General features: G+C 49.0%; 1 pseudogene; it reads right to left on the reverse strand.

Annotated features, from left to right (window-relative positions):
* Positions 1-2,707: 2,707 nt before the first annotated feature.
* LOC144160763 (RNA polymerase-associated protein RTF1 homolog) lies at positions 2,708-11,318 on the reverse strand (annotated as a pseudogene).
* Positions 11,319-12,224: the final 906 nt, after the last annotated feature.

Here is a 12,224-nt window from a genome sequence, read left to right on the forward strand (position 1 = left end):
CCAACTCCCCTGCTCGTTACCACTAAAAGGGTCGCTCCCCTCTACAGCTCCGGGCCGTTGGAGGCGCAACACGTGGAAGAAAGACAGGGATTATGGAGTGGGATTTTGAGACAAGGGGGAAGCGGGACGGGAAAACTGCGACGGGGGAAATGCGACATGGGGAGGCGTGCTACACCCCAAGACACATTTGCTTCTTAAAAAAAACCCGAGCGTCAAGTATGAACGATTGTTTGTTTTTCAGTAAATATTCAATCTCGCCTATTTTGAGTGCTCTATACAAAATGTGTTCAGGAAACAAACAAATCCCTAACAAAGACTAAAATGTTTTGAAACGTTCGCAACCTCAGTGCTGATGCGCGCAAAATTTAAAATAGTGTAGCGGAAGCTGCTCGGCACCCGCGCGCATTCCTTTCTCTCCGGTCTGTGGCCGGCTCGACGACAGTGGGCCTTTGTTGACGATGCGTATTGGCGACGCCACCGCCGGCTTAGGGATTAGTCCTGGCGCATTTTCATCTGCTCATTCGGGGGGCCTTTCTCCTCTCTCTTTTGAAGGACGCGGGGGTCCCCTTTCTTTCCCTCGTCGGGGACAGCTCTCGGCGCACACATCTTTGAAAAATAAGTCCTGTCTCGAAACTGCAAACCAGCCCCACGTCTGCTTTCTCGCCTCCTTCAGCAGCCGAAATTCCGGGCTGCTACACTAGAACCAAAACGAAAATCGAAATAATTTAAAACATGATGATATTATCTTTTTCTGCAGCCAGATGTTTGAAGCCCGTCTTTCTAGGGTAATGTAATTTTCCGCCGCCGTCCCTATTGCAGAGTATGCTGTACTTTGATTGATTGTATTGGCAATGTTTTCTTTGCAAAGAATATTAATGAGCTATGAAAACTCTAATTTAAAACATAATGGTGTGCCTCTATGTGTTCTACCTGTTTCGCCCGGTTGGGTGTTGAAATTTTTCACCCGTCATCGTTTTGAGGCAACATGATAATTTTTCGCTGACAAATACCTATATTGTATATTCGTGACTTTTGCAACTTTTATACATGGTTCTCCTTCTTCTGTGCTTTACCGTCTTGATGTTTTAATTTCATTTTCGTAAACGCGAAGTGGGTTGTTATGAAATTGTTTTGACGAGTGCTATCCCATTGCTCAAAATGTGTCCCCAATTCCTACAAAACCCTCCGGTGGCTAGGCAACCAGCACGTTTCGAAATAAATAAATGAAAAGCCGCCCAGTCACTGTGGTTTATTATCACGTCAACAATTGTGTTATTTCACTATATTAAAGTTCTAATATTCTTATACAAATACAGCGGGCTTAAGGAAAGGTATATACACAGCCATGTATTCATTGTTTCACAGGTTATGACTCCGGTAAGTAGGACTTCTTAACCTTGCGAAGAATCCGCCCTTTTTATTATATCGCCACAGCAGTGCGAAAGCGTCTCCGCATGTTTATAAATATGATTTTGAACAATAACTTATTCGAGGCCACGATATATTTCTTTTGTGCTCACGAAAGGGCCCGGACACAAACTCCTCTAGGTGAAGGCGATATAAATCTTGTCATTTTTTGATGTCTTTTCGAAGGTTTGTGTGAAAAAAGAAATGGTTCTTATGAATTTATGCCTTCGAAATCCCAGCGCTAGCCACAACATTAGGCAAAAGGATTTGGTGTTACCGCCTGAAATTTGACGAAACTTGCCCTCTTTTGCCAGTGCTCTCTTTTTCTACCCTTTCCCTTTCACATGTCGTCAGCTGCTTTGTTTACTCGCACAGCATACCCATTACTGTATCTGTGGCTAGATTTAAAGGAAGGCATTTGAATCTCAAGAAGAGGAAAAAAAATATCCGCTGTTTTTGAAAAAAAGGAAGTACCCGTATATACACTTTTGCAACGATTCCGAGGCACTCCGTGTGGAATAAAATTAGTGATGAGAAACTTCTAGGGCATCTACCTCATCGGGGTACGTTTTATACTTTTCTCTACTCTATATACATTACACAATAAACACATTCATAACGAAGTCTGATCAGATCATTCCTAACAAGGGAAGCCTAAATAGACCCCCGGAAATACACCAAAATTACGCTTCGCAGCTGGGATCAAGCTTATATATATTCACCTTCATTAGACCATGGAATGCGGATTGTCAAGAAACACAAATTACAACACACCGCTCCCTGCAGATGCCACATGCAGAGTACACAACACGAGTTTCCTAAGCATACCATTTCCAGACGTTGGTTTTCCGAAAAAGATGCTGCACCATTGTGAGGCTCCCACAGATGCTTGGCCCATCGGGAAGTACAAGCACGGAAACGCATTTATGGTCATGAGTTGCAAAATGGCGCGAAATTTTATTTCTTGTAAATCGCGCATCATGTGCTGCGAACAAGCGCTGCAGTGGACGGTAGAGGACACACGACTGATTACCGAGTGCACAAGTCAAAGATGAGCAGTGGATCATAGAAGTCTTAAGTTGAGTTGTTTACCAAAACTGTTTCTGAATGACACTAAATAAAGGAGCTGACTCACGCCTGAAACCTACCTTATAAACAAGGATGTCTAAGTGGTACCTACCCACACAAGTTAAATTACTTGTGTTTCTATGTGAAACTCCAAATGTCCCTAGATGATTAAACTTTTAAAACGAAATGGAGCAATTTAGAAAGTGGCGGCGGCCGTAAAAAGAACGGCGAATCAGCGCGCTTTCTGCTCATCCTCCTGCAACAAAAAGCATAGTCAGAAATCAGATAAAGTTCCGAATGTCCACGTATTCAGCAAAAATATTTTTTAAGAAAATTCAAGGTAACCTCTGTATTTCTGGGACGTCTTTTGCTTTTCGATAAGAGATCCAACCAAGACTAAAGGCGAAGGCCAGCCATTGTTACAAGGAGTGATGGGGAACACAAAGAAGGCTTATACGGATGATGTAAATGTCTTCAACGTACGTGACGGTTGTATATAGCTATCACCGCAAAAACCGATTTACCATTTCCTGTACCATTATCAATACCCACAATCACAGTTCACGCGAAGCCGCAATGCCGCATCACGTAGCAGAAGGCAGGCTGCCGAAACGGCGATACCATCAAACACATGATAAAGATGTAAAATATAACCTACTTTATTTTCCATGGTAAATTGAAGCGAATATTTATTTAGACGCCATGCTCCTCATCAAACATGAAGTCATTGACAGACCATCCACGACCACAAGCCCAATGGATAACCGTGCGATACTTGGCCTCGACCTGAAGAGTGCGTTTGACAACATCCACCACTCGGCAATCTTACAACAAGTATCGCGCCTCAACATGGGAGAACGCACTTTCCATTATATCAAAGATTTCTTAACCGACCGCACCACCACCATCGTGGCAGGGGATCTGGAACTATCAACCAAGAAACTCGGGAGTACGGGCACACCGCAGGGGCCCGTGATCTCGCCGACACTGTTCAACTTGGTCATGATTGGAATTGACGAACGCCTACGTGGCCTCCCGAAGGTCAAACACACCATATACGCAGACGATATCACTCTCTGGATGGCCGGGGTAGTGACGGCGAGATTGATGCGTCCCTGCAACAAGCCATCGGCGTGGTTGAAGAGCACCTAGAGGACACGGGTCTCCAATGCTCTCCGGCCAAGTCAGAGCTACTTCTGCTACTGCCGCGTCGCAAGTTCAGAGCCGCTCACATGCCTGACATACAGCTCCGCACAAAGGATGGCACTACCATACCACGCGTCCACACGCTACGTGTTCTGGGTCTCCACATAGAGGAACTTCGTTACAACGGTCACACAGTAAAGCTATTGGACTCCAAAGTCTCAAGAGCGATCAGTCTCATCAAGAAGATTTCAACCAAGTATGCCGGCATGAGAGAGCACAACCTGCTCAAGCTTGTCCAATCCTTTGCCATCACCCATCTGGCCTATGTCGCGGCTTTCCATGATTGGACCGACCTAGAACGCAGAAAATTAGAGGCACTCATTTGCAAAGCGCACAAAGCTGCACTTGGTCTCTATATTCACACCAACACCGAGCGGCTACTAGGGTTAGGCGTGCACAACACACTAGGTGAGATCGTCGAAGCTCAACAGACACCACAGCTCACGCGTCTCGCACAAACTAGAACAGGCCGGGCAATACTGAAGAGGCTAGGGTATCAATCCAGGCTGCAGGAGGGTAGGGACTGGCTGCCGCTTCCGCGGGAGGTACTCCGACAGTTGCACGTCGCCCCCCTTCCCCGCCACATGAACCCAGAAGAGAATTACGAACGAAGGCTCGCCAGAGCCCGAGCGCTTACGGCCACCCATTCCACCGACACCGGGGCCTTCTACGTCGACGTGGCTGGGTACCCGGACCGAAGAACACCTACGCGACCGCCGTCATCGCCGCCACCACTGGCGAGCTCTATACGGCCGGCAGCATCGTGGCATCTACCACCGAGCAAGCAGAGGTGTTAGCCATAGCGCTGGCCCTCTCCAACCGAAACTGCACTACCATCCTCAGTGACTCGCGGTCTGCAGTCCTGCGCTTCGCCGAGAACAAAGTACATCCGAGTGTAGTGAGGGTGTGCGGGGCCCTAAGACCATCATCGACGGGCGTGTGCATCAAATGGTTCCCAGCCCACATGGGTATGGTAGGACGCGAAGCGAACCGCAATGAGGACGCGGACCGGATGGCGAGTGCGCTCACTAGACGCAACGCCCGTCCGGCTCCCCCTCCTGCGGAAAACTACGACAGCGACGGTGAAGACTTCACCCCGATTAACACATACGGAGAGGTGCTGAGATGGTTCATAGAAACCGGAAGACAGTACCCAGGTCTCCACTCCAACCTCTCTAGGCAAGAGGCAGTGATCCTCAGGCAGCTACAAGTGCGCGCGACGTGGACCCCGGTGTGGGCCAAACACGTGCATCCCGAACTACAACACAGTGACGTGTGTGTGCTATGTGGTGTTAATCGCGCTACTATGGCGCAAATGCTATGGACATGCTCAGTGACCCCGGAACCCACGGATGTGCTTCCTCCTCACCTTGCTCGTGCGGTGTGCAAGCAAGACTTTGACTCCTAACGAAGGGCCGTCCAGTTTGCTCTGGAGGCCCTCCAACGCCAGCAATCGAGGGCGCTGCCTCCCCTTCAGGAGGCTGGTACCCCTGATTAACTTCTAGCCCGCCAATAAAGATGTTGTTCTCTCTCTCTCTCTTTTTTTATTAGCATGGCTAATATTTACATGGCTATTTTTAGAGAAAACCCAGTGCAACAGTTGGGGACAACTAATCTGTTCTGCCACCGGGACAGGGACGAATTAATATTCAACCCTGCAGTATTAACCTTGGCAGACACATCTTTAATGTGCCAGCAAACAATTGCACGCCAGAACGAGCAGTAATGCCTCCATGTCGAGCAGGCGTCTCTCATTGCTCCGACATGCTGGCAGTACAAAGTTATATCCTGGAACTAATTTGCTCAAATCGGCAGCCACTATCACTTCTGTACCGAGATACGAAGCCTATCGTTTCCACTCATTTAGCCTCATGCAAACAAGGGAGTTTGTTGCTACTTGTGAATTTGGTGCTGACAGAAAAAATTACCATGAAAATGCCAAGCATTCCTGACGGCGTGCACCTAAGACACCGCCGAGCATTCCCGTTACGCGCAGTGACTTTCGCAATTAAAAACTGTTGAAAATTGCCAGGAGGGAGAAAATGCCAAGCGCTCGCAGGCGCGTGACTCTCGGCGACCTGCACGTTCCCGGCTGGAGATGTGACTTTAGCAAAAAATTGCAGGATTTGCAGTAATCGTGCAGCACTTGCTATATAGGAACAAGAAAAACAGACTAGTCGTAGCGTACGTCCATATATAGTTCGTTCTCGGTCCGTGGTGGGTATGCGCTGAGAGCCGTTCGGCTTGAGAGATGACCACGCGGCCGCTATATTTTATAGGGTGTACAAACAAACAAACCAATGAGCATTTATTGGGAGGTTTGGCTCAGGGTGGCATGGGGGTAAGGCGATGAAGTAAAGACGATGGCGTCAATAATGACCTACACGGAGGAGTCATTGACGAACAGCCACAATGCGTGTAAAGACTCTTTGATGCGGCCATTTGGATGGATTCAGTCCTCGTAAGAAAAGACCCAGGCAGGTCCATGTGAAGATTGTGGCCTCATAAGACCCATGCAGTCCCATACGAGATGATCTACGGTGGGCTTCAGTGCTTGTCCACATGCAAAACTGATGTATAAAGGGTTGGATGGCCGGGTGTATGTATTATGAATAATTGGAGACATAGCTACGAGTGTGCCAATCCTTTTAAAGATGATGGCACGATCCCGCCATCACTGCATCTTGTCGATGATGAAGAGCTGGTAGTAGTCTAGAATCCTGAGGATGCCTTGCCACCAGCTCCCGCTGCGAAGAAGACGATGAAATCTGCAATGCACACGACAACGCTTACTAGCACCGCAACTATTCAAATAAACAATGACTCTGAAAAGTACTGTGAGCCGGGTAGTGCTCACCTACAACAGCATGCACCTATGGTCATGTCTTGCGCGTGATTTTAGATTCCCTGATATTTTCTAAACTTTGAGGTGTTTATCCAGGTTTTATAAAGAAATCGCATTCTCTTATTCGGCGTATAAAACCCCTGCAAGTAGCTGAGTAGCAAAGACTATAAGGGTGGCACATTGATGCCTGTTGTTATTGAATGCGTCGTCCTATAAGCTTTTTCTGCAAATACAATAGCAGGGTTCCGTTGAAATCACCCGGAGATGCCATTGGCTTACCCCGACATCTGAGCCTGTTTGACGTGACTACCACTGGAAAAGATTTGGCGCGCAACGTGCGAAATGATGTTCCGCACCACCGTTTGACTGGTTTTTGGCCTCTGTAAAGTACAAATCCAGAGAAAGTCAAAAGGAATTTTGTTGCGCGAATAGCTCAGTTGGAAGAGAACCGCACACGAATTTAGGAGGTTGCGGGTTAGATGTCCGCTTACTTTGGCGGAGGAGTCTTTCTCGAGTGCGGTTTCTTGTCGCAGTACCTTTTAGAAAATATTACCTCATTAGTGGCTGTAATACACGAAGCATAAATATGTTCCTTCTAGCGTTTGGAGTTCGGTTCGCTTTTTCGCTTTAACTATTGACTCTAAATGACTCGACACTCTTAAGAACGACAGGAAAAACCCGGGAGTGCGGTTAAAAAATAGAGACAGATGCTAAAAATGGGATAGGAAACAGCGCAATGGTGCCAAACACAAGAAAGGCACTGACTGTGGATAAACGCTCTTTCTTCAAAGCATTACATTGGAACATAACTTCTTTATTCAGGGTTATGGGGGTGACTCCATTGTTTATGTCCCAATGATATTCATTATGGCGTAAGGGAAGTACAGACTGATATATACTGAGTTTAGGAATGGCGTAAACCGTTATTTCTAGGTATTGAAGGTACCCACTAGCGTACGCTTTAACGAGGAATATTTGTAATATGATTGACTACCACTGTCGCTGTAATTTTGGACGTACCCATTGCCCTCCCAAACTCTAAGAAATCGGTGCAGGTGGGCTTCACAACAACGCCCCACAACGACCATTCAGCATGCTTAACGGTGCGAATTTGGCGAATGACGAGCCCCAGCATGCGAATAAAGTAAAAACTAGGCTCTGCGCATAGACAACAGCGCGCACGCACGCCTTGCGCAGTTGTGCCAGCGCAGATCCTAGTTTTTACTTAATTGGCATGCTGAGCTTCGTTATTCGCTAAATACGCACATTTAACCACGCTGAATGGTCGTTCTGGGGCTTGTTTGTGAAGCCCAACTGCACCGCTTTCTCAGAGTGCTAGTGCCCTTGGCCTTCGAGGGTAACTGAAAAAACAAAAGATTGCTTAAATATATTTGGCTGAAAGTGTTGCGTGTTACGAAAGTCACCATATTAAAGCGGTCTGCATGGTAGTAGTAGGGATGGGGTCGGTTATTGCGCTGGCTCTTTCAATAACCACCCTCGGGTGACGCCTGCCAGGCAAACTTACCGGCTCCTCTTTAATTAAAATACCATGGTCACCATCAAGCGTAGGAAACACACGCTCATTGTCAGGAACCTAAATTCACAAATTCTACAGAATATATCACTACGAGAAAATAACGGGTATGAAAAACACTCGCGAAGGTTGCTTTCACGCTGATTCAGAGAGCCAAAGTCTACAAGGACAAAAGTGAAAGGGGGATGCAGAGCAAACAACGCAACCAACGGAATGTGCAAGTGAACAATGTTGAGAAGACACACAAACGACATTAGTGTACAAATGCAGTGATACGGCGGCGGAATTTTTGTGCGTACAAACAGCAGTTATCCACGATGAGGATAAATATACGGCACAAGCCTACATTTCCAATGACGTTTTGCGGTCATAACAAGACGGAAAATGGAAATAAAAAGGAAATAAAAACTACACCTGAGAAAAAAGGTAATAATTTAAACATGTGTCTCTCGAAGAGCATTATTAAAAGAATATAGGTTTTTATATTTCCAAATAAACCAAAGAAACATAACGAAGAAAACACTGTCAAAGGCAGAAAACAAAAAAATGTACAGCCTTACCGCACAGGATTTGTTTCAAGCAAGTGTTCGCGTGATCAGCGAACGCACGGTGGTTCGCGCTAAGCTCTGGCGTTAGCTCGTAGCCTGGGCCGCCGGGGAGCATGGGTCGCGCGGCTTCAGCTAATCGCCCTCCCCTCACCCTTTCCCATACTTTCATCTTCCAATTTCATGTTTGATTTATTTTTGGTGGCTTCTCCGTTGTATCGGTTACAACGAGGTCAACGCTGAGAGTCTACGCAAAACGAGTCTCTTCAACACGACTCTATGAAAAATGACTATTGAAGGAGGCAATGATCCGTCTACCATCTTTTTTTGGTTTCATCGAGTGCCGGCGTTGTGCGGCTTTGCATCCCACCCCACTTTTGGGTGGCTGGTGACGGGCCACCCTTCGTCTCTTAATTTGGCATCCTCACCGAAATCTCCTGGCTGGACGGCTAGCAGGCAGACAGGTGTAATTTACTTACATTCTAGCACCCTTCTGCCAGAGCAGGCAATTTCTCTGTGTAGCAAAGAGGCTCCCTGACAGCCATTGTATTTGATACCACCAAATTCCTAGACAAGCACGCGCGCACGCACAAGCGTTTGCGCGCAATGAGGAAAACGTTTCGCAATAAAAAATTGGTTTAACTGCTACGCTTTTCATGTACCTATGGTTTCTGCTGACGAAGTAACGGAGGCCCTTTGGAACATCGTCCGGGATACCCTCCCAACCAAGAAAAGATCTACTCCAACGCAAGGATAAGTGGTCGCGTAGGGATACATGCAGCTGCCCGAGCCCCATTGCTAATTTTTGCAGTTAGGCCTAAAGTTCGCCTTTGAGCGCAGTTTTTAAAAAGAGGAAAAGGTTAGCTCATTGGCCCGTGCAAGCACTCGTCATGTTTCCGTGGGTGATAAGCCGCGCCGCATCGGGGAGTGCATGGATGCTATTCAGACAGCGAAGCGACCGACACCCGCGTTACCAGCTCGAACACCTCCCGGTTCCCCTCCTTTTTTATTGCGTGCTCACGCGCATGCCCCCCTTGCCCGCCCTCTTCGTCATCTTCTGTGGTTTAGCTGCGAGGCGCATGGCGCATCCCGCCACTGCTTCCCGCGGGAAACTCAGCATCCTCCCGGGCCCGCGCAGTGGTCGCCCGCCTCCAAGAGGTATAACCGCTGAGCAGCCCGCTGTACTTGTTGACCGCTTGGGAAGGTGACTGCAATGTATCTGTCGATGGCGTCCCTACAAGTCAACGCCTCAACCACTCTGCCGACCTTCCATTGCAGCGCCGGCACGTTGTTATCCTTGAGGATCACCAAGTCGCCAACACGTAGTCGGAATGATAACCACGGCGGGTAGTAATTAGCGGAGCGTAGAAGAAGCAAATATTCATCCTTCCAACGCTTCCATGGTCGGCGCAGAAGCTTATCTCTGTACTTCACCCTTGTCGCAAGTCATGCGCGGCGGAGCTAGGCCAACAGTCGGCAGTTCGTGGTAGTCCCACAGTGCACTTGCCGGTTAGAAGTGCACCAATCACGGGCAGACTACTGACCACCGGTTCCTCCTGCTTCATCTTGGGGGGCGGCGCAACCGGAGCCGGCTTCACGTCCGCACCCCGAGACTTGGTGAGCAGGCTTGGCGCGCAGTTCCGTCTCGTGAACGGATCGCCAGCCTTCTCCTTTGTAAGCTTCGCGCCGTCCAGGATCGCACGCTCAATCTCCACAATGTTCTTCAGACGCTTCCATTCGTTGATGTAGCTGTGTCGCTGACTGTGCTCGTGAGCTGCTTGTGCAGCTCTCTCGCACGTTCCACGAGCTGCTTCAGTTCTCCTGCAAACCTCTGTGCTTCTTCCTGGTTTCCCTTCAGCATCGCAATATCCTCATGCTTCATGAGCTGCGTCTTCCGCACCGCATAGTTGCTTGGATTTCGCTTAAAACGCTGCTTGTCGCTCCCGATGGCCTCGACGTCGGACTCCTTGTACGGGTAGTTGAGTGCGTCCTGAACGTCTTTCAGCTTCCGCGCCACCTCTTCCGTTGTCGGAAAAGCGAACCCTTCGAGGTTCATCACTTCTCTCCTCTTCTGAAACTCTCAGTCAGTGAAGTCTTGGTTGGACGCAAACTCGAGCCGGAAGACCCTCTCCTGCTTCCCATGCTTCATCCTCGGGTTCTTGTTGGGGCGGGACCGTCCCAGGGCGTACACTTTGGCCGTTTCAACCCCGTCGGTGATCTGGGCGCCCCTGTAGATGGCGCGCCCGTTGTTGGAGCCGATGCCGATGCGCACAAAGCAGCCAATCACCGTTTCGCCAAAGAATGGAGCATGCAACCAGTGCTCCAGTTTGTGACGCGACAGACGAATCTCGCTGACCTTTTCCTTCGTGGCGACAATTTGTGCTTTGGCCTCCACCTCTTTTTCCGATGATGAGGACGAAGATGGGGAAGAATGGCGCCGTTCTGACACGTCGCCAGCAGCCTTATTGTCTTCTTCGCCATGCCTGTCGGAGGTGTCATCATCGTCGTCATCCGAATAAATGTCGCTGGCTTTGAGCTTCCAAGCCCTCCGGGCATGGGAATCTTCTCCTTCCTGCGACTTGCGCTTCTCCTTTTCCTCTTACTTCTTCTGTAACTGCTCTTGCTGATGTTCAAACCGCTGAAGCGGCCTTTTCAGCCTGCATTCGGCTACACTTCGGTTCGTGGATGACGTGAGCCCAGGTGTCTTAATCATGAGCGGTACTACGTAGCCACTTGCGCTCTTGTGTTCTGTGCTACGAAACTATATGAGCGCCGGTGGTTTGTTGACATCGTGCTGCACGTCTGTGTAGATTATACCGATGGCGTCCAACCGCCACATCTCCGACGGGTCTCCCGGTCGGAACTCCATGAGCCAATCGTCAGTACAAGCCAGTAACGATGCGGTTGCACTGGTGGCACGTGGTGTCAGACGATGGAAGACGTAGTCTAGGTTCCTTGAACGACCCAACCGAATATTGTCTCCACGACGCACAGGGTGTCGGGGAACCGCTCGAAACTTCTGGTTACAATCCCCCAGTAACCGTCACAGCCGATCAAAACGCTTATCACGGTGTCCTGAGGTTTATTGTCTTAGGGCTCGTCAGGTAATGGTACATTCCGGTCACGCAGCATTGCAATAACGGTGCACTGTATGGCCGGGCCCCTTACTGTACAGACCTCTGGCACTTCCAGTGCTTCGAGGGCAGCTCATTTGATTGAAAGCGGCCACAGAGAGTTATGCGCAGCCTTCGGAATTTGTACTGGCGTGGGTGGTTGCAATTGCCAAATGTGAACACTGCCAAATCCTCAGTTCCAGTGCTGGGTAAAGACAGTTGCTGCAACACGTCTTGACGGATGAAAAACAGTTGGTTTCCGGTATCAAGTAGTATCTGTACCGGCACGGTTTTCCGCCGTCGGCGCTTTTCCTCCGCTGACAGTCTGGCCTGTCACCTACGTGTCGCGTGTCCTGGAATGTCGCAGAGGGAGCACTTAGTCTTCAAAGCCATGGACAGATCGGCACCTGGCGATGCGGACCGTGCTGCCAGTGTTAGGGCGAGGCGAGGCCAGGCGGTGTCACGTTGCGGTTAGCTGGCAACCTCCTTGACGTGGGCTTCTACCG

This window comes from Haemaphysalis longicornis, unplaced genomic scaffold (genome assembly GCF_048455015.1).
Source record: "Haemaphysalis longicornis isolate Haplotype H1 unplaced genomic scaffold, Haemaphysalis longicornis Haplotype H1 scaffold_11, whole genome shotgun sequence".
NCBI classification, from domain to species: domain Eukaryota; kingdom Metazoa; phylum Arthropoda; class Arachnida; order Ixodida; family Ixodidae; genus Haemaphysalis; species Haemaphysalis longicornis.